This window comes from Mustela nivalis (assembly GCF_964662115.1).
Source record: "Mustela nivalis genome assembly, chromosome: 7".
Taxonomy (NCBI): Eukaryota; Metazoa; Chordata; class Mammalia; order Carnivora; family Mustelidae; genus Mustela; species Mustela nivalis.
The window spans coordinates 106,211,442-106,234,645 of NC_139026.1; the positions used below are offsets into that span (position 1 = coordinate 106,211,442).

At 44.2% G+C, this 23,204-nt stretch overlaps 1 long non-coding RNA gene across 1 annotated transcript in view; it reads left to right on the forward strand.

Moving 5' to 3' along the window:
* The first annotated feature begins 9,818 nt into the window (after nucleotides 1-9,818).
* The window catches only part of LOC309868301, a 29,408-nt gene continuing 16,022 nt past the window's right edge, over nucleotides 9,819-23,204 (forward strand). The window contains exons 1-2 of the long non-coding RNA XR_014313627.1: nucleotides 9,819-9,995; nucleotides 10,149-10,241. This is a non-coding gene — a long non-coding RNA (uncharacterized lncRNA). The remainder of the gene's footprint in view (nucleotides 9,996-10,148; nucleotides 10,242-23,204) is intronic.

Here is a 23,204-nt window from a genome sequence, read left to right on the forward strand (position 1 = left end):
TTGTATACCTACTTCAATTAAATAGTAAGAGCTACACAGAACCTTGTGTGAAACAGACTCACAGGCAAGTCTGGGCTCTGGGAGAAAGAGTGCTTCGGACACTGGAGAATAAAGTCGTGAGATATACACCATGGATTTGGTATCCTTGCGCTGGGGTTGGTTTAGGGAAGTTAAAGGGATTGACTCTGTGGGAAAAGTCACAGCAATATAAGATTAATATGAGTTAACACCTGTCGAGCACAAATAGTACAGCAGGCACTGTGGTGAGGACTTGACATGGATTGTCTCATTCGCTAGTCCCAACAAACCTGGAAGGTAAGTACCATTATTCCTACCATGGGAGGAACTAAACTTTGATTAAGTAACTTGCCCAAGATTATGTCACTAACAGATGGAAAACAGAGGGCTCAGCAGACCCCATGCCCCTTGTTAACTAAGTAACCAGGGTAGTGGATCAGCACCTTCATCCCCGACACTAGGGCATTCCTCCCAAACCTGAAATATGTGCACAAACTAGCTATGGCTCTTACCATTCATCTCCTTTTTGGAGGAGGGAGAGGGCAGAGGGAGGAGAGAGAATCTTCAGCAGGGCTCCATAACACAACCCTGAGATCATGCCTGAGTTAAAATCAAGAGTCAGACACTCAATGTACTGAGCCATCCAGGCATCCCAACCTATGGCTCTTATTAAAATGCAGGTTCTGAGGTGCCTGGGTGGCTCACTGCATTAAGCCTCTGCCTTCGGCTCAGGTCATGATCTCAGGGTCCTGGGATTGAGCCCTGCATAGGGCTCTCTGCTCAGCAGGGAACCTGTCCCCCCCCCCTCTGCCTACCTCTCTTCTTGCTTTTAGGAGTATTCTTAAACCCCAGATATTCCATCATTTTGTACACAAAGAACAAGAGAAGTGATCAGAGAAATGCACCTGTTCTGTTGGAAATTCTAAGAATTTGACCAAACCAAATGCTGGGGAGGATGTAGGTCCACACATCTCTCATTGCTTATGGGTGTGTAAATTGCTACAACTACTTTGAAAAATCTTTCCGTATGCTACAACATAGTAATTTTACTCTTAGTTACATAAAAAAACTTTGACTCCCTCCTCGACTCCTTCCAAAAGACATTGCATGGCAACATTGCTCTCAATATCAATAATAAGAAAGGAGATTATAACATGAATAACTCATACAATAATATTATACCATGTTCAAAATGAATGAACCACTGTGACACACAGTATGGATTAAACTTAGTAGTATTACGCTCCGTGCAAAAGTAAATTTCGAAATAAAACCTATAACTATACTCTTTCTATAAAATTAAAAACAAATAAAATAAGTATAAGAATACATATAAACGAGATAAAATTATGTAAAAAGGAAGGCAAGGAAATGCCGCATCCAGAAATTAGTATATTGGTTACATTGTATTGGTGGAAGAGGCCGGGAGGATGGGAGGAAGAAAAGCCACAAGTTGGGTGGTATGTTTCTGGGAGTTTTTCATATTAAAAATAGAAATTGAAACAACAACAAAAAAACCCAAATAGGGTTATGCATGCAACAAAGATAGGGGTGTGCCATGAAATGAGTATTATGATTAATACAGTTCAGTGCAATTGAAATCCACCTTTGGAATTGAAAGAGAGTGGAGAAAATGAAGTGCGATGGCCGCGGACAAGTTCAGGATTTGGAATCAGAAGATCCCGGTGTGTAACTTTGGGAAAGTTACGTAAAGACACAGAGACTCCGTTTCCTGAAAGTACCAGGAGCTACACCAGATGGGTTTGTGGTGGGGGTTAAACGAGAACCCCAGGGTCAAAGCCTTGTGTCCGCTGCCCAGCATCCCACCCAGAGTATCTGCCCCCCGGGTCCCCCTTCTGCTGTACATACCATCCGCACGTTTGTCCTCAGGAAGATTAGGGCACAGCAAATATTAGGGGCACCTTAATGAGAAGTCACAGAAGATCAATAATCAGAATGAGGGGAAGGAAGGGCAGCCCAGCTCCTCTGTCTGGGTGATAATTAGGTTGGGGATTTGGGGGCTGATTAAACGTATCAAAGTCTGTTTTTTTCTCAAGAGTGAATTATGCCCTCCCCAATAATCTTTTGTATCCCAGTGATTCCCTAGAATCGCTTATTTTTTAATTTTAGGTTTTAGAGGCAGCTTAGCATGGTAGGATACACATAAGCTTCTGTAGCAGATTAGTAGGGCTTCCCCATTTCTGATTTTCCTCTCTCCTGAACACAGAAGAGTCAGGTTGGGTCTGTGAGTGGTCTGTTCACAGACCGCGGGCTCAAGTCCCGCAGTCTGGGCATCTTCATGTCTACCTGTGGAAGCCGGGCGCACCCCTCCAGCCCTCTTCCTCAGACGGACCGATCACAGAGGTCCTATGTCGGAGGGGCAGAAACAAGAGATGGAAAGACACAGGGTTGCTCAGTGACCTCAAGGAGGGAAGCAACCCTAGGAGACACTTGGACCTGCAGCAGCTTTTGCATGAGTGAGAAATACACTTTCTTTCTCTCTTTTTTTAAAGATTTTATTTATTTATTTATTTATTTATTTGAGAAAGAGCTAGCAAGAGAGAGAGCATGAGTAAAAGGGGAGGGTTAGAGGGAGAGGGAGAAGCAGGCGCCTCACTGAACAGGGAGTCTGACGCAGGGCTCGATCCCAGGACTCCAGGATCATGCTCTGAGTCGAAGGCAGATACTTAACTGACTAAGTCACCCAGGCCCAGAAATATGCTTTCTTCATGTATATGTATCTATGGCTACTGACATTTCAGAGTTTGTTACACAGCATAGCTTAGCTTAGCTTCATACAACTGTTTCTCTTATTGTCTTGGGTTTCAATGCTAATTCCATTATTTACAGATTGCATGACCTGGAACGAGTCCCTTAATGAGCCTGATCCTTGATTCTTTGCCTTAAAATGGTAACAATACTTCACTGTGCTATTTTTCCCAAAATAAAACAAGTGAATGTATTAACAATTCTTTTCACAGTGTCTGAAACAAACTAGGTACTCCTAACTCACAATTATTATCATTACCACAATGTCTAGGTGCTATGCTAGGCACAGTGGGAAGTCTGATAAAGTATAAGATACATTGTCCCTTCCTTAAGACGAATAGATTGTATTTGCGAAAACAGCCCATGCACTTAGAAGAACTTCACAAAGCCTTACAAGAGATTGTTGATACACCTGAACCTGCAGTCAGTGCTATCAGACCAAAGAGGAGGGAGAGCTCCAAGGATACTAGGACAAGGTCAGGGACTACCACCTGACACATCCTGAGTCATACAAGAACTTGCACTTCTCAAGTCCTCTAAAGCAGCAGGTGCAAATGGGAGCTACCAAGTCACCATCTGTGCCGGCCTGAGGATCTAGCTGGCACAGGCTGGTGAGAATCTTTGGCCATGACTGGTTGATCTGATTAAAAGATTCACAAGGCCTGCGCAGACGTGGACCTAAAGAAAGGAAAAGGTAGAGAGGTTTGGGAGCCCTACATGTGGTCAACCTGGTGGGAAGAGTGTACTGACTTCCAAAGCTCTATTGACCGTAAGAGGCCAAGCTCTGAGGCACAACCACAGAACCCCAAGATGTTTGTGGCCTTTCGCTGAGCTGAGCACACCGTTCCTTCAGAGCTTAGAGTCTGTAGGAGAGAGCCAAGGGTACGGCGGGCGAGAAAGGAGCCAAAGGGAGCCACTGGGGTCATTAAGGATCCGGTTCCTGTTTTTATTAAGGGTCTGACAGATAAGACTCAGAAGCCTGGACCAGGGCCAGGCCGCAGGGATGTGGCGTGGGTTGCCGGGTTAATGTTCAGAAGTCAAGAAGCTGTCAGAACCCTCACTGGGTGATCGTAATTGCACGCCAATTAAGTATGCATTACAGCATCGGAGGGAAAAAAGCAGGTTTCCCCCACCCACTGGCTCCCCACCTCTGTCAAGGGAAACTGAAAGCAAATCTATGACACACAGATTTGGCCGGAGCTTCAGAGACAGAAACATTCGAGACTTTGGGGCATGGAGGCTTTGCCTTAAGATCTTGACACCATCTGCCCAAATCTCAGCCATCTGAGTCTTTTTCTATATGGTCAACTGTGTGAGCAATTTAGGCCCAAACCGGGGGGGGGGGGGGGGGGGCTGCGCCTAAATGGTGCCCCTGCATGGACTTCTTTTTTTGAAAAGCACTTTCTTTGTTCTTTTCAGACCTTTTCTTCAAACTGCTGTGCAGCCCTAGGCCCATGCTCCATGCTTACAGTTTGGGAAGCTGAGGCCTGGGATGGGGTGATGTGTGCAGGCCCTCTCACAGTGGGTTAGACGAGAAGCCATTGAATAAACCTGAAATAGCCTTTTTCAGACCAACTTTTTACTAAGAGGTTCATGCATCTGCCGGTCTAAGCCTCGGCTTCATCATCTTTAAGCTAGGGATGGTGGGCAATCACAAAAAACAAAAGAACAAAAACAAAACAAAACCCAAAAAAAAGGAAAAAAGAAAGAAAGAAAAACAAAACAAAAACAAACAAATGAAAAATAAACTAGGGATGATGTTGATGTTGCACGATTCACAGGGATGCTGTGCGATTCCACGGACGTTACCATGGAGGAGAGTCCCCGGCTCAGCACGGAGCACATGGCAAGAGGCATTCTGGATTAATAGAATCTGAAATGTGAATTTCCAGGAAAGGGGCAGGACCACCCACCAGGACAGTGTCATCCCCATGGCCACAGCTCCTTTATGACATGTTGGTGTCCTCCCTCTTTCTCCTTCCTGCCTGGCAGCCCCCCAGTCTCCTGGTGTCTGCCTGGCCCCATTTTATAGACAGGCTGGCTTTGCGTTTGGGGGAGATGTTCCTTGGTCCTTGGGAATGGATTTTGGAACCTAAGTAAGAAAAACTTTACCTTTGGCTTAAAGTGAGTCTAGAACATGGTGATGGGAGCTTGGGGGAGTGGTCAAGGACAGGCTAAAGGGCCTCTCAGCCCTAAAAACACATCTACAACCAGCTTGGGAAGCTCCAAGTCCCTCTCGGTTTCCCCTCCCCCTCTTCCAGACAGTTCTTATGACACTTTTTTTTTTTTTAAGATTTTATTTATTTATTTGACAGACAGAGATCACAAGTAGGCAGAGAGGCAGGCAGAGAGAGAGAAGGAATTGGGCTCCCTGCTGAGCAGAGAGCCCAACGTGGGGCTTGATCCCAGGACCCTGGGATCATGACCTGAGCAGAAGGCAGAGGCTTTAACCCACTGAGCCATCCAGGCGCCCCTCTTATGACACTTCTGTGGGCAACTTTGCACCTTTATTCAAAGCAGCATAAAGATGCTGGGGCTGGAGAGGAGGGTGCAGTGCCATCCATCCCCATCAGCAACTCTTCTCCTCCCCATTAACTCCTCGTTTAGCGAAATGTGGATAATCACACCCACCTAGTGAGGTCTTTGTGCAGACTTGAGATAATGGGGGACCTGACGCATTCTAGGCCCTCGGTAACTGATTTTGATGATGTTTGTGTTTTGTGTGCTATACACTGTACGTAGAAGGACTGTCCTGTCTCGTATTTTTAGATATTCCATAGGGATAACACAGCACAGGCACCTTCACTTCCAAGTGTGCTCTCTTTAACAGGGAAGACAACAATCAGGCTAAATAGACCTGATTCCTCAGCTGTTCCTCACATCATCTTGTCCTCTCCCCGTGCTGCCTATATGCTTTGGGATGAGTCCAAATTTGCCAGTACCCCCTGTAAAGTGGGCCCCAGGAACATAACTGTGTGCTTCAGGAGAAGGCTCACCAGAGAAGTCACCATGTTTCATTGTAGACCCAGTGGAAATTAATACCAGTCTCTATTCCAGAGATAAGCAGTAAGATTTCTGGAGACTGGGGACTAGTCAGACAAAAAATACATATCCCCACAGGAGGCAGGAAGATTTCTGAGGTTCTAGAATGTTCTACATCCTGACCTAGGTGTTGGTTACGTGAGTTACTCATTTTTAAATAATTCATTGAGCTAAACATTTTTTTTTGAGCTGAGCATTTTTATACAACAGTTTTCTTGAGATACAATTCACATATCATGTAATTCATCCATTTAAATTATATAATTCAATGGTTTTTAGTATATGCAAATGTATATAGCTAAAAAACAATCATTTGCTACATCTCTAATCCCCACAAAAAAGAAACGGTACCTTTTGACTATCATCTTCCCAGAGCCCCCTCCTTCTCAGACCTAAGCGATCACTAATCTACTTTCCATCTCTATAGCGTGACCTATTCTGCACATTTCATATAAATGGAATCATACAATATGTGGTTTTTTGCAGGTGCCATTTTTTTTCATTTAGCATAATATTTCCAAGATTTATCTGTATTGTGGCATGGGTCAATACTTTATTTTTTTATGGCCAAATCATATTCCATTGTGTGGATATGCCACTTTTGTTTATCTGTTTATTAGCTGTTTCCACCTTGTGGTTGTTATGAATAATGTGCTACGAGCATTTGCGTACAAGTGTTTGTGTAGACACGTTTCCATTTCTCACAGGTATGCGCTGAGAAGTGGAAGTGTTGGGTCATACGATCATCCCATGCTTAACTTTTTGAGGAACGGCCAGAAAGCAATTTCCATGGTGGTTGCACAATTTTATTTTCCCACGAGCAGTGTAGAAGGCTTTTGATGGTTGTACATGCTCCCCAATACTTGTTGCTATCTGTCTTTTTGATTATGGCCATCCCAGTGGGTGTGCAATGGTATCTCATTGTGGTTTTCATTTGCATTTTCCCTGATACGACTCATTATGTTGAACATTTTCACTTATGTACTTTTCTTAACATACATCCTACTTTAATAAAAACAATGTACTTTTAAAACATACTTCATTCTTGACCCTTGATACAGACCTCTGGAGGCTGACAATGTTGCATCTCCCAGATTGGATTTACTGCTGGGGTGTACCAAGCCGTCTTGGTATCAAACTAGACTGGAGCTGCTCTCCCTCCCAGCAAGAAATTTCCCCTGGATCACACACGGACGGTTGCTGAGTGTCCCCGTGTGGGGGTGTATAGCTCTTCCCACACATTCAGGTAAACTCAGCTTGTAGAAGGGAGTGGAAGGTTACTATTCAGACCTGGGTCAACCATCTGAAAGACTATATGTGACTCAAGTCCTTGTCTTTTCTGAAGGCACAAAGTGTGGGGCAAGAAGATGGATGTGCTCAATCCAGACATGGGGTTTTAGGCCAGAATCATCTCAGGATCAGGGGAAAGATAGCCCTTAACAACATGTGTTACATGCCCTATTTTACACATGGGGAGCCTGAGGCTTAGAGCAGTCATTCACCCAAGCTTCCGAGTAACTCAGACTGCAGAAAGCCCTACTTTTCAATTCACTCCCTCAGACAATGGAGTGAAAGCTTGGAGCCTTGGCATTAACCCTTGGGTGCAGTTGGCTGTCTTTGCAAGGCAGCCTGATGGCCTGGTCCTGGGAGCTCATGTTCAGCCCCGGGAGGCCAGTCACTGTCATGCACGCCTCTTGGTCCCCTGGGCTATTCTTCCTCTGCTGACCTGTAGGCTGGGTTCTTCCTTTTCTGCCTGTTGGGTGCAAGATCTTCATGTTTCTAGCTTCTTCTGGCACCAGGCACCACTGTAGCTTTGAAAGGTAAGGGAGATGCGTTGGTTGGGTTCCCCAGGAAGTAGAAGTTGAGGCAGAGTCAGGAGTGCAAGGGATTTTGAGGGGAATATGTGCGAAAGAAGGAGAACAAGCAGACTTGGGCAGGGGAACCCATAAGATTCACACCGAAATTCTCTGGCAGCTTGATGGGGAGTGACAGAGCAAGGACTGCCCAACCAAGGAGCCCCACATGGTGGAGAAATTGCTGGGTCTTCATACAACCACCTCCCTCCCACCTGGCCCCTCCAAGGAAGTTGAAGTGGACCCCGAGGGAGCTAAAATCTGGCACCTATTATCTAGACACGCTCTTTAAAAGGGGAGCGGAGCAATACTTGTCCTCATCACCAGTGCTGTAGGCAAAGCCAGACAGTAAGTACTCCAGGAATCAGTTACTGACTCAGTCATGGACTACAGACCTGGACTATAAACTGAAGAGCGGGTTGATTCCCATCTCCCCCCACCTCCTTTTCTTGTGGGTCACATCATGAGTGGTGTGTCACTGAGCTGGGTGGACTCTGCAAGGTCTTTGGGCCTCAGTATTCAAGGACTTGGGGACAGGTGAGTTACCTCATGTCCCTTGTGCTGTTACTCCCACTTGAATTCATGTCTCTGCTGAGGGCCACAGTCACCATGGTCCTTGTCACCGTGTTCCCAAATTTTCTGTGGTGCTAGATTGCTAGTGCAACTAAAAAGGTATAATACAAAAGAAAATTCTAGTTCACCTTGTCTTCTAGAAATCTCTTGTATTTGGAACAGTCACATGCTATGCCAAACAGAGGATGAATACAGTGACCTTCTGGGTTCTATGGTCTTGACTGCCTTCCTCCTTACCCTAAAAGGGCTGTAGAGACTTCAGTGGCCTAATGGAGGTGGAAGCCTTTGAGCACCTCATTCCAAAGTTATCAGAGCATCTTTTGCCTAAGGCTCTTGAAACCTCTTAAAAGCACCACCATATTTTCATCAAATAAAAATTGCCCAAGAGAGATCTCCTCATTACCAGCCCTTGGTGGGAATCTGGCATTCATCCTCACATTCCCTTATGATCACAGTCTTACCACAAAGGGCATCATTCTGTTGGTTTATCGGCAGAGCAGTCTAGGGCAGAAGGCAAAAGCATCAGAGTATCTTGTCCGCCTCCTCCCCTCTGCTGGGGTCCTGGCCGTTGTTCACCATCATGGTCCCCAGCACTCTGGTCTCTTTGGCATGGTTATTTTGTTTGCCAAGTTAACTTTTATTTAATTCTACTTCCCACTGAAGACCCACTGAGAGAATTTTGCCCACTGTTTAAATCATGGGACTAGTATGTTACTGGGAAGAGTATGTCCAAGGTGCTGTGGGAACAGGCTAGGCAGAAGACAAAGCCTGCTCACACAGGAAGGGACTTCCCTTCATTTCCTCATTTACAGGTGAAGCCAACACAGTGAGCAGGTGCCTGGCAGGGCTGGACTCAGTTCACCTGATCCAAGTAGCCTGGTTCTTGCTTCTAAGGTGTAGAGTGAGGTGGAAAGAACTCAGACTTTAGAGTGATGGGCTCTGGGGCAGATGACTTAGCCACTAAGAGTCTCAGTCTTCTCAACAATAAATTAGAGACCATAACTCCCACCCTGCAAGATTGCTCTGACCAGAGATAATATATGAAGAATGTATGGATCATAATAGACACTCAGTAAGGGGTAACTATTAAAATCATTACATTTTCTGCTATAACTTCAACAAGGAGTTATTGGACAGGTACTCTATCTATCCATCTGTTCAAACATCCATTCATTCATAAAACATTTCTGAACTCAGAATTGTGTTAGGCTCAATGAAGGGTCCTACCAAGAAATAGAAAGCAGGCTCCCTTGAGTCCAGAAAACTCAAACTCAAGTGGAAAACAATAAATTAGAGGAGAGTCAAATTATAAAATGGAAACCATCACACCTTCTCGACCATGCTGTAAGAGTGAAGTGGGGAAGCCTTCAGGCTCAGCCTCTGGTCCCAGGTGGATTCTCTTAATGGATAGCCTGACTAGAGTTGTATCTTACATGGGGACAGACACAGTCTGTCAATCTTCTATGAACCCGTGAAGCATGAGTTTTAGGGTCCCTCAACTGGAAGGGCTTCTTCCAAAAGTCTCTGTACCTAATTTTGTTTCTCTTGCCTATAGGGGGCCCCCCAAAGTGCATAAACTTCAAGGCCTCAAATCTTGGATTATCCCTTATGGAGGATTGCGTTTTAAAGTCAGAAGGTTAAGTAGGAATCTACAAGTTCATGCCTCGCAGCATGCCCTCGGAGCATTGGGAGTGAGGAGATGAGATGAAGAATCAGGATACCTTGAGATCTGAAAGGAAGGTATGAATCAAGGCAGGCCAAACTGGGGAGCAAGAATTTGAAAGTTGGAAGCCTGAGGCAGTGAGAGAAGAGATGAAGGGGTCAGGTGGGGGGGATGTGAGGGTAGGGAACTGTACTTGAAGCAAAATACCTATACAATTTCCACTTTACCAGTGCAAGAATGGAGTATAATGCATAATGGTGGGACCGTGTTTGGAGCCACGATGATCTGCGCGCTTCTTCCTTGAGCACCGTGACTTCGGATAGGTCAGGGAACACTTCAGAATTTCAGTTTCAGTTGTGAATGATAATAGTCCTACTCATCTTGAAAGTGTTACTTTTGAAATTTCAGATTACAAAATTAGGGAGATATTTTTGTGGAAATGATTTGTGAACCATAAAGAACTCTGTTTACTAATATAGGTTCTAATTCATTTTACTCATACTACAGATAGAATTTTCTTGTTCACCAATGTGATAATAGTGGAAAGTACCCTTAGAGGAAAAAAAAAAACAAAAACAAACAAACAAAAAAGCCCTCTACCCCTAGTATTCCCAGAGTAAAAGCTCTAGCTTATTTACATGATTTTAAGCAATTCCCGAACTTCTCCAAGCCTCAGTTTCTCTATCTAAAGCATGGGAGTTATTATATTTTGTCTTTAAACCAGTGAGGTAAATCTTGATCAGATTTATCTTTAAGTTGCCTGGGAGGAAATAAATGAAAATCACCCAATTCACTTTCCATATTCTGACCTTTCCTAGAATATGGAAAGGAGAATGCCTCAAGACTTTGAGTAACAGGGAAACACCCTGAGGGCCACAGCCCCCTTGGGCCAGACAGTAAGGAGAATGACATTGGTTGAGTGCTAGCTGTTGGACATACAGCTTTGCCCCAGACTCGTAATGGGCCTGAATGGTTTGCCTTATACAGATATTTGCAGGGAATATCTGAGAGACTACTTAAGTTCGCAACCCCGGTAAATGAAGGAGCGGTACTTCAAACACAGGTCAGTGTTGGAGCCTCCCTTTGCTGGTGCTCCCTGGTTGATTTTCAGCTTCTTTGTGTCCAGGGCAAAGACGATTGAACCAATAGTCTACAGGGAGTCAGGCTGGTCACAGGTGAGGAAGCATGAGGAAGCATAAGCCTCTTCTAGACTCCGGGATGTTGTGAAATTGCTAGTTATTGTTTTTAAAACAGGGAGAAAGTTTCCACGCATGCTCTGACAGAAGGATTGGTTTCAACGTCTGCTGGTTTTTGCCACCATTGCCTTTTCTGGATCAGTGTCCCAAATAAGAGACTCTATGTTCCTTGTAGGTCATGGCTGTTTCTGTTAACCCATCTTTTCAAAGCTCTAATAAAAGAGGCCATCATGGTGCCCGCATGTCACAGAAAGAATGTGACCTCACAGCACCACACGGCAAAAAGGGTTCAAAAGCAAAGACGACCTCAATTTTGGAGCGTTTCCACTTGTGATGTTTGGCATCCTTCAGACATGGTCTGAGAAACTGACAGGACCAGCATCTTCTCAGCATCCAACTATTGAGGAATGACCCGGATGGGAGGATCTCCTCCTGCCACAGATACACCTGTGGCACTGGCCACCCTTCCCCCAACCCTTAAGGCAGTGTCTCTTCTCTATCCCATGTGTACCCCACTTGGTTCACAGGTCTCCACTATTAGATGAGTAATAAAGTAGGATATAAGCCTCCCTTCTGGCCAATCCCAGAAATAAAGTAACATGTTCAAACACCCTGTTATTATTATTACCAATGATAATAAGAGGAATAATGAGCAAGAATTGCTTTTATTAAATAAATCAGGAAAATGCACTTTACAACATGTTCCAGAGACACGTCAAGAGGCTCTCTAAATGCTTGGATGGTGTTGGAGCATGCGTTGCTTACCATTATGAGGGAGTTTCTCTACAATTACTGGTCTCTCAACAGCAGGTTAGGACTCATCTTATAAATATATAATAACATAAACGGGCTTTCTGTTTATCAACTATTACATTACAAGTGTGTGTTTTCCTCCTATAAACCCTCTTTTTTAATAAGTGTATTTTGGAAATGATACCATAATTGTCATTTAAAGTCTAAGATAGTTAACCTTGATCTGTTGCTATTCTTCTCAATTTTAGAGTTAAGAGGGAAATCTTTGTTCACTTAGCTCTATAACCTTCTCTAGGGTCAAGTGCAATATTCTGAACATGCCAAGCATGCAATAAAAAGTGCCCAATAATTGGCTTTTTTTTTTTTTTGAGTGAATGAATAACTACAGAGATCTTATATGTCATCGGCATCACTCCCTTGCATCTTAATGGGGCTGTATCTGAAACCATCCTAGAATGGTAGCAATAACAATGTGGGGGAGGGGAAACGAACTGGTTCAGTCAGTATAGCATATGACTCTTGATCTCAGTGTTGTGAGTTCAAACCCCACATAAGGTGTAGAGATTACTAAAAATAAATCTTTATTTTAATTTATTTTATTTTTGAGAAAGAGAGAGCACTTGTGCAGGTGGGTGGGGGCAGAGGGAAGGGAGACAGAGAAACTTAAGTAGGCTCCAGACCCAATGTGGAGCCTGATCCTGGGCTTGACCTCACAACCCTGAGGTCATGACCAGAGCTGAAATCAAGAGTCAGACATTCAACTAACTAAGCCACCCAGGTGCTCCATAAAGAAAATCCTTAAAAAATAAAATAAAATAAAATAAAATAAAAATACATAGGCAAGCACACCTTGAGAGTAAATATGTCCAAAGTTGGAATTCAGTCTTCAGTGTGCCTAGTGTATCCGATAACTGGAATAGGTAGTTTTTTCATTCAGTCCCCCATTTTTCAAAATTATTTTCCATAATAATCATTTTCTTGGTTAGTTCTACAGTTTTAAAATAGAAATTAAAATTTAAAAGATAAACAATAATATTAAAGATATCATCCAAACTTAGTGAAATACTTTATACATTGTCCAAAATGAATTGTTACTAAAGAAAATATTATACCTTGCAGTTCACACTCCGTTCCTGTGTTTTAGAATTTAAACCTAAATAAGACTCTAAGTCCTCACTGCCTCTACGCTTACTGTGTTGTTATCTTTTTCAGTGTGTACAGTTTTTTCCAAAACCATCAAGCACTTCTCAAGTTCTCAGTGGACACTGGGTGTTCCACAAATTAAACTCAATTCTGATGCCGGCTTTCTGGAGACTGTGTCAGATCCCAAAGGTAAGGGTTCAGTCCTACAGGACTCATCACATTTCCAACACCAATCTCAGGTTCTGGTTATTATTACTTGTTCTTCTAACCAACTGGCTATAAATCAGAGGTACCTATGACCCTCTCCTTGCATTCGATTAATTTGCTGGAGGAGCTCACAGAACTCAGGGAACCAGTTTTCTTACTAGATACTGGTTTATTACCAAGGATATTAAAGGATATGAGTCAATAAGCAGATAAAGAAATATTTTGGGGTGAGGTCTAGAAAGGTCTTGAACCCTGGCACTTCGGTCCCAGTGGAGTTGGGGAAGTGCCATCCTTCCAGCTCATGGACGCATTCGGGTTCACGAACATGGAAATGCTCTGAAACCCTCCTTTTTGTTTTTTATGGAGGCACTATTACAAAGGCACAATTGATTAAATCTTTGGTCATTGGTGATCTCTTCAACCTCCAACTTCACTCCTGAGAGGTAAAGGAGGAAAGGGTGTGACTGAAAGTTCCAAAACTCAAAGCCTTGTTAGTTCCCCGGACAACCAGCCCCCATCCCTAGAGGCTTTCCAAAAGTCACCTCATTAGCATAATCCCGGTTGTGGTGGAAAGGAGCTTGCTGTGAATAACAAGACACTCATTTCACCTTTATGGCTCTGAAGTAGTTCCAGCAACTAAGGACAAAAGAGCAAATATTATAACAAAAGATGCTCCCATTGCTCTCATCATTCAGGAAATTCCAAGAGTTTGGGGAGCTAAGCCAGGAACTGTGAACAAAGACCAAAATATATATGTATCACACCATTTATTTCAAATCAGCTGCTTAAATGTGAGAAGTTATGATACCACAGGGAGTGAAGATATGAAGTATGTCTGGAGGAGAGTTCCAACAATTCAGAACCATCATATGCCCTTGCAAACATACCCTTGGAAACAGAGTCCTTTGGCTGAGTCCTCAGGGGTAGGGTGGGTCAGGGAAATGGGACTATATAGCTGGGAGTTCCTTTTTTTTTTTTTTTTTTTTTTAATAAAAGCTGGGATTTCTTAAAATTAACTGCCATATGGAAGATAATGTTCCTTAAAAATGGGCTTATTTGAATCACATAAGTGCATGTCTGTCTGTATAAACTCAACAGTAATCATAGCAACTATTTAGAACTGAGACCAGTACAAGGTTTGGTGGGGCAGGGAGCATTTGCTCAATGACTGTGTTTAGAACTGCAGTGGCATGTCAGGTCCATTGACTTCAGCTTCATTACTGTTTTTAAATTCTCTACAGAAAATGCCCCCCCATTACCGTCTCCTTGTGAGCAGTCCATCCTCAGAAAACTCATACTAAAGGAGCGAGGTTAGGGAGGGCAAGAGTGATCCAGCTGCCTGCCCACAGAGGAAAGCTGCTCTTCTCAGCTCCACAGGGCCTTCACCTCTGCCAACTGACAAAACTAAAACAATCTGGTAGTGAGTCTGATGTCTTTATTCAAAGGAAAATAATCCATGAATTGGGGGAGCGTAGTGCCTCACACGGGGGACCCTTCCTGAGGGATCTGGGACAAGTTTGAGTTTTATAGAGCCTGAGAAGAGACAATGCAGAAATGGCATGATTGGCTAGCTGGTTCTGTTTTTCAGGGTAAGATAACTAGCCAAAGCTGAGCTGGAGGATTGTGATTGGGGTATGTTACATTTCCACCTCCCCCGACCCACAGGTGTATCTCAAAAGTACAGGCTGACTTAACTTTAGATTTAGGACCTGGGCTGGGCCACTGTGGGGGCCTCCACTATGTGATGTGGGTCCAGACATATGAAATAACTTTACCACCTCTCACATTGGTCTCCCTGCGGAGGGAACTCACGTCTGAGTCCAGCAGGGTTGAGGTGGTAGTAACAGAAAGGGCCACTGATTAAACCCTGTGAGATTTTAGGGTATGACAAATTCAGTTAAGGGGTCTTTCTCAACAGTGTATTACCCCGAAGTAACAGGGCTCATTTTGTCCCCTCGCTATAGAATGCCACGTGGCTGTGCAGGACCTGCTATACTCTGCAGTACCCAGTGCCCAGAAGAGGGTGATAAGCTCAAGAGAAAATAGCCATAGAGCCCAGGTAATAGCTGACCACAGTGGCGACCTGGCAGGCACTCCCACTGAACCATTGGCTACATGCCTAATTACAATGTTATGTAAGATTTCTGTGGTCTTGCCTTTGCTGGGGAGGAAACATTATCCTCTCCTCTTCAAGGTTCTTTTGGCTGGTCTAAGAATTAAATTGACTTGAGAAATTAGCAGGAGAAAATCAATTTAATTACAAACCAACTAGGGTTCCATGAGAGTATGAGGCCCACAGTCAGCTAGGTAGCTGAGGCTTACATGCCATCCAGAAAGACAGAGAAGGGGGTAGGAGTCTGGGACTTCAAAAGGAAGGAAGACAATTCATAGGAAGATGAAAAAGACTTAATGTTTGGTAAACAAATGTTTGTTGGACTCTACTGAAACAATGGGACCCATAGAGGAATTTTAATAAACAGATTTGCTAAGTTCCTGTCTGCCACACCTACTTCATATTATACTATCATTATCTGTGGTAATAGCTCCCTTCCTGGAGCAAGTCCTCCCAACTAAATTTTTTGGGGCAGTTAGGGGGAAGGTCAAAGTGTCTTCTTGAGTCTTCTAAAAATAATTAGGCTAAAATAATCTGCAAGTCACTGATACACATTTTGGAGTGGCAAATTTTGTATCCTTACCCCGTAAAAATAAGAACTTCCACAGAGTTTACCTTGTGTTCCTCTTCCAGTAATTCTATAAGGTGAATACAATCACTACCAGCCTTATATCATAGCTTAAACAATCTGATCCAGAGAGAATGATCATTTCTCCAAAGGTTATCCAGCAAAGACTTGAACCCTGGTCCCTTTAAGCTTTTGTTTTTTGGAGTAATCCTGGTGGCCTTGAACAAAGCTGGCAAAGAAGGAACCATGAAATGTGCACTAAAAATCTTGATATTATGTGGCTTATGAATATGGAACCTCAGAGGCCAGAAATGAAAAACTAAGGCCTCTTTAAAAATAATGTTTTTAAAAAAATTATTTATTTATTTGACAGACAGAGATCACAAGTAGGCAGAGAGACAGGCAGAGAGAAAGGAAGGGAAGCAGGCTCCCGGGCAGAGAGCCCAATGTGGGGCTTGATCCCAGGACCCTGGGATCATGACCTGAGCCAAAGGCAGAGGCTTTAACCCACTGAGCTACCCAGGCGCCCCTAAAAATAATTAAAAAAAAAAAAAAGAATTTATTTATTTATTTGACAGAGAGAGATCACAAGTAGGCAGAGAGGCAGGCAGAGAGAGAAGAAGGGAAGCAGGCCCCTTGCTGAGCAGAGAGCCCCATGCGGGACTCGATCCCAGGACCCTGAGATCATGACCTGAGCAGAAGGCAGCAGCTTAACACACTGAGCCACCCAGGCGCCCCTTAAAAATAATTAAAAAAAAAAAACATTTTTATTGAGATATAACCTCATGGAGTGAAGTACACAAACCTAAGTGTACAGTAGATGATCTAAGCTTTGAATCCCACCTGGATCAAGCTAGAAAGCATTTCTAGTACCCTACAGGTCTCACCTTTAAGGTGAGAACCTAACCTCCAGCAGACCTGGCCCTCTCCAGGGATAATCCCTCATTCTGGGCTCTCTCTCAAGAGATTAAAGATTATTTTCTCTTATGCTGACATTTACTATACCAAACAACTTACAAGACTGATATTTCTCATAAAATTAATTATTTTTGTAATTAACTGAGCAAAAGTGACACACCCCATCCTAAGATGTTCGTCCTTGTTCCCCACTCCTGGAATGAGCTGTCCCCAGATATTTACCAGCATCACTCCCCCACCTCCATCATGTCTTTACTCAAAGCTCTTCTCTGTGAGGATTCCTCTGAGCAGACTACTTAAAATCGTAACCCCCCCACCCCACATTCCATATTCTACCCCTTCCACAACACTTCCCACTACTTGATGTCATCTACACTTTCCTTACTTGTTTACTCTCTACTGCACCCCGACTAGAATGTAAGCTCCTTGAAGACAAGGCTGTTGGGCCATTTGGTCTGCTGCTGGATCCCTGGGGGGCACTGAGTATCTGCTCAATAAATATTTGTTTGAAGAAATGAATATCATGTAGCCTGACCCCCCAAAAAACTCAAGCAAATGACTGAAAACTTAGTTTGAACATTCACTTCTAGTTTGGGAAGTTAAATGTAGAATTGTATACATTTTATTGGGAATTACAAGCTCATTCTTAGTAGGTTACTATGAGTTACAAATGTGAAGAGGGACATTCAAGGAAAGATGAAGGTCTTCAGAATCAGAAGGAATCACGGCTCTGCCATTCCCTAGCTATATGAGCTTGGGCAGCTGTGTTTACTGCCCTGACCCTCGGTTTTCTCCTTGTTTGAAAAATGGGGCTGAGAGCATGGCTGTTTCACAGGATGGTCGTGAGCATTAGGTAAAGAGTTGTTTAATAAAGGGAACTTATCTTTATTATGCTCTTCTCAGAGTCATATTAATGCTACATAATTCAAACCTTAGCAAGGAAGCTGGAGCAAGTTTTATCCCCATGCCTGCAGCTATAAAGAAGTGCCTTGTAAATGAGCAATTATATTTCTCAAAGTTCCTTAAACCCACACTCATCTCTCTGATTACATTCCATATTACTGGGTTGAGATAAGAGTTCAGAGTTCTACAACCAGATGCCTTTAAGATACCCAGTGGAAATTTCTCACAAAATTGGTGGGTGTAAACAAGACCCGGCCACTTCTTGAAGATGCCCTCCAGATTTCTCTTCAGGCCATGTGACTCTATGCCGCTCTTAACCTTGCAGGAGGGCTCTTTTACCTATAGATTCAGGATCTCCAAGCCCATCAACATGTTTAGATGGCCTAGAAGGTTTTTCTTCCAAGACTCCCCAGACCGGGGTTGGAGGGGGCGGTGTTGGAGGCAAGAGGGAGCTGAGATAACACTGCCCTCCAACCGCTAGAGATGCTAAGAATTCCATTATAGCTTTAGTCCTTGGCATGGGTCTCTTGTCTCTTAGTCTGCAGGAGGTTATCAATCATTAATCCATTCATGTGAATGACTTTTCCAGCTCCTTTCATAAAAGCAAGGGAGAATAGGGGAAGGGGAAAATAAGAGTGAGAAGTAACTAAGGAAAAGGTGCCAGCTGTGAGGGGAAAAGCTCCTGAAAGAGATTCGAGCTGGGAGCTGCTAGCCTGATTTCTTGCAAGTGTGCTTCTGAGTCCAGGGGTGGAAGTCTTCACTCTGGCTGGACACACAGCCCCCTCTGTGACCTGTCAGCATTTTTTATTTCACGGCTGCTCTGAAGAGGTTGCTGTCCCCCACTTAACAGTTTGTTATACTTTTCTGGCATTCAGCATTTCTTAGAGACTGGGGGCCTCCAAGGGAAGCCTGGAAGCTGAAGAAGTTGTTCATAAACTAAGGCCATAGGCAAACAAACAAACCAAAGAAAAGATGGAGGAAGTGTTCTGATCTAGGTTTCCAGGGCGTGTGCCTCTGACTGTTGCTACTGCAACTTTTTCCTTGTAGGTGATTAGATTTCAGTGGAACCGGAAGAAGACTTGTTTTCCACCTACAGCTGCATAGAGTACACGGTGTAATTGAATGCCATGCAGTAAATGCTCTGACCAGTAATTTGTGACTATTCAATAAATATTTCCTGCATGCTTGCTGTGTGTAAAACAGGATAAAAGGCTACTTTGGGGAACAGGACTGACAAAGCCCCCACTGCTGGGATTTGCATTCCTGAGGGGTGAGAAAGACAGCAAAGAAATAAAAATAAATAAGAAAATTGTGGATCACGATAGTGCCATCAAGAAAACAGAGTCTTGTGATAAGAGGGCCCGTGTGTGTTGATGATGTGATAGGTTGGTCAGGAAAATCCTTTCTGAGGACAGGACGTTTGAAGTCAGGCTTGAATTCTTGAGGATAGTGCAGATGTGTGTGAACAGGGAAATGGCATGTTCAAAGGCCCTGAGACAGGAATCACTAAGTACTTGAAAGATTCATGTGCTTAGATCACAGAGAGAGAGATGGGAAGAAGCAAAAGATAAGGTCAGAGAGGATGGCCAGATTTGCAAGACCTCATTACCATGGGAAGAAGTGTTCAAGAAAGGGAGATGACAGTGGGTGGTTTTAGAGCAGAGGCATTGCCTGCCTCTGATTTTTTTTTTAAGATTTTATTTACCTGAGAGAGAGCAAGAGAGAGCAGAGAGAGCGGGGGCGGGGGTGGCGAGGGGAGAGGAATGGAGGGGAAGGGTGGAAAAGCATGTCAAGCAAACTCGGTGCTGAGGGAGGAACCGATGTGGGGCTCGATCTCTCGAGTCTGAGACCACGACCTGACCAGAAACCAAGAGCAGAATGCTTAACCAACTGAACCACCCAGCTGCCCCACTATTCCACTGCAATATTTTAATTGCACAATGAGATTGGAAAGAAAATTTCCTCCAGTTAACTGTTCTCATGTTTCAAAGATGCTTACTAAACATCTGTTGAAAGAATGAACTCGGGATTCCTGGGTGGCTCAGTTGGATAAGCATCTGCTTTTGGCTCAGATCATGATCCCATGGTCCTGGGATCGAGTCCGCATTGGGCTCCTTGCTCGATGGGTGTCAGGGACTGCCTCCAGTCGGGAAAGTCCCCGCCATTACAAGAAGGTGCTTGGCTCACTGCTAGCAAAGTACGCTGCAAGTATACAATGAACTTTCTGGTGAAGCCCGCCTAAAGGACATAGTTATTGGCTGTATCAAATTTAATCAGCATAGTAACAGGACTCTCATTGGCTCTCCCCATGGCTTGACCCCTTATTGGTCACCCTGCTGTATATAAGCTAAGGAAGTTGATTAAATAAACGGAAATGAAGCATTAACACCATACCAGGCTCATTGTCGTCCTTGCGGGCCGAGGGCGACAAATGGTGCCGAAACCCGGGAAATATTAAGAAAAATAGAAAAACCTTGCAAGGGAGAAGTCCACAGGTAAGTGGGGACGGGACCACGATCAAAGCGGTGGGAATCTTGTACAAGACCTCAATAAGAAGCGGGGCGGCCTTAGAGCCGGGATTTAACAAGTCCTCAATAAGAAGCAGGGCGGCCTTAGAGCCGGGATTTAGTGAGTCCGCAATAAGAAGCGGGGCGGCCTTAGAGTCGGGATTAAGCAGCGAGTATACACAGAACAGCCATTAGGTTGGGATTCTAATTATGGGATCTGGACTGTCAAAGTCGAGGTTAGAGGGTTCCCTAAAGGACCTTCTAAAGGCCAATGGCACGCCATTAAAAACGAAAACTGCTAGGACATTCTTGAATACAGTTGAGACAGTGGCGCCTTGGTTTCTGGATGAGGGCTTGCTAAATATCCCCCAATGGGACCAGTTAGGTGAGGATTTTAAGAAGAGGGATAAAAGTAAACCATTGCCGCCGGGAACTTTAGTTATATGGACTCTAGTCAGAGGGTGCCTGGGAGGATATAAGCCGAAATGTGATTCAGTTATTCAGGAGGGCGCTGAGGCACTCGAGGAAGTGAAAGAAGAACGCTCATCTCTTGCTTCAGAAAGGAGTAGTTTTAGCGAAGGGGAAGAAGAAATGTCGGGGGAGGAGCTAGAGTGGAAGTTCAAATTAAAACCAGACCCTCCCTGTTCAGCAGTGACCCCTAGTGCTCCGCCTCCTTACAATCCCCTGGCGGGGGAGATAACATGTAAATGTCATCCCTCTGCTAATGAGGATTGGAAGACCGCATGGAGGGGGGCCAATAGCAGCTCGATTTTCCCAGTTCTAGAGGACCAAAATCATCAACGGTATCATCAGCCCTTGGAATTTAAATTAGTTAAACAATTAAAGGAAGCGGTCATGCAGTATGGCCCTCAGGCAGCATTTACTATTTCTCTAGTGGAGTCCATAGCAGGCATGAATTTAATCCCCGAAGATTGGGGGAATTTAGCAAGGGCAGCCCTCTCTGGAGGGCAATATTTGGTCTGGAAGACAGCATGGCAAGAGCATTCCCAGGATGTTGCACGGCGTAATGCCGCTGCAGGCAATCCACAATGGAATCTGGATATGCTTATGGGCATGGGGCCATACACTGGTAAACATGACCAACTGCAATACAACCCTGCCGTATACATGCAGATTGCGGCTGCCGCTACCAAAGCATGGAAAACCCTCCAGGGCAGTGGGGACTTGCAGGGTCAACTATCTAAGGTGATACAAGGACCAAATGAAGCATATGCTGATTTTGTTGCAAGATTGATGCAAACAGCTGGGAGAGTATTTGGGGATGTTGACACAGCCATGCCTCTAATTAAACAACTGGCCTAAGAGCAAGCCAATAAATGGTGTAAAGAGGCCCTTAGGCATGGAAGGCTAAAGATTTAAGCACATACATTAAGGTATGCAGGGATGTTAATGACAGTGTTATTCAAGGATAAGTACTTGCTTCAGCCATTACTCAAGGCCTTCAGAGCATTCAGCTATCCCAACGTAAGGGCGCTAAAGGAAATTCTGGGGAATGCTACAAATGTGGAGCTCAGGGGCACTTTAAGCGAGAATATCCTGACAGCAAGGGTCCCCCAACAGTAAAGCAACCTGGCATATGTCCTAGGTGTGGCAAGGGTACACACTGGGCGAATGAATGTCGCTCAGTAAAATATATTCAAGGTAATCCACTACCCCCAAGGAATTCAAAAAACGGGAAATGGGGCCCATCACCCCAGGGCCCTCAAATGTATGGGGTGCTTCAACAGGTAGCCCGCACGCATTACCCGCCGACGAGCCAAGGCGGGCTACAAAAGGAAGCGCCGGATTGGACATCCGCGCCACCACCAGACTTGTACTAACCCCCGAGATGGGAACCCAGGTGGTGGAATCGGATTTTAAGGGCCCACTGCCTGTGAACACTGTAGGCCTATTATTAGGGCATAGCTCCACAGCCCTTGCTGGATTAATAGTACACCCCGGAGTAATTGATGCTGATTATACAGGAATAGTCAAAATATTAGTGTCTTCCCCTCGTGGCATTACAGTTATCAGTCCAGGTGATAAAATAGCACAAATTATAGTGTTACCAAGCTGTCATAAACTATTCCCCAACACAGAAAAATCCCGTGGACAGAGGGGTTTTGGCTCCACTGGCCCACCCCTCGCATGTCTAACACTTGGAATGGAGGCTAGACCTCTTTATTCTCTGTGGATCAGAAATAAAAAATTTATGGGCCTTCTGGATACCGGGGCTGATCGTAGTATCATTAATGAAGTTGATTGGCCAAAAGATTGACCCCTACAAAGGGCTGATCAAACCCTTAGAGGCCTAGGGGTTGCCCAAAGTCCTATGTGTAGTGCTGCTACATTAAGGATTATATGGGACAGAAAGGTACCCTTTTACATAGGGCATATCAGGGCACATAGGGCTCTCTCTGGCCCCTTGAGGGAAGGCAATCGCATTGCAGATATGTTAACCAAAGAGCAATTTATCTTCACTTTAATGGAAAATATTCAACAAGCAAAACAATTTCACAAGCTATTTCATGTTAATGCTCTTACTCTCAGACTTAAATTCAACATAACAAAAGCTCAAGCCAGGGACAATGTAGTCTCTTGCAAAAACTGTGTTACTCTCTTGCCATCCCCCTCCTTAGGAGTTAACCCACGAGGCCTTTTACCCAACCATATATGGCAAATGGATGTTACTCACATCCCTGAATTTGGTAAACTAAAATATGTGCATGTTTCCATGGACACATGTTCTGGGGTCATATTCGCCTCTATTCATGCTGGGGAAAAATCCAAAGATGTTATTTCCCACTGCCTTCAAGCCTTCGCCACTTGGGGTAAACCTCGACAAATAAAAACAGACAATGGACCTGCATACACCTCACAAGTATTTCACGGTTTCCTTACTCAACTAAACATTACCCTAAATCATGGTATTCCCTACAATCCTCAAGGACAGGCCATCGTGGAACGTGCCCACTTAA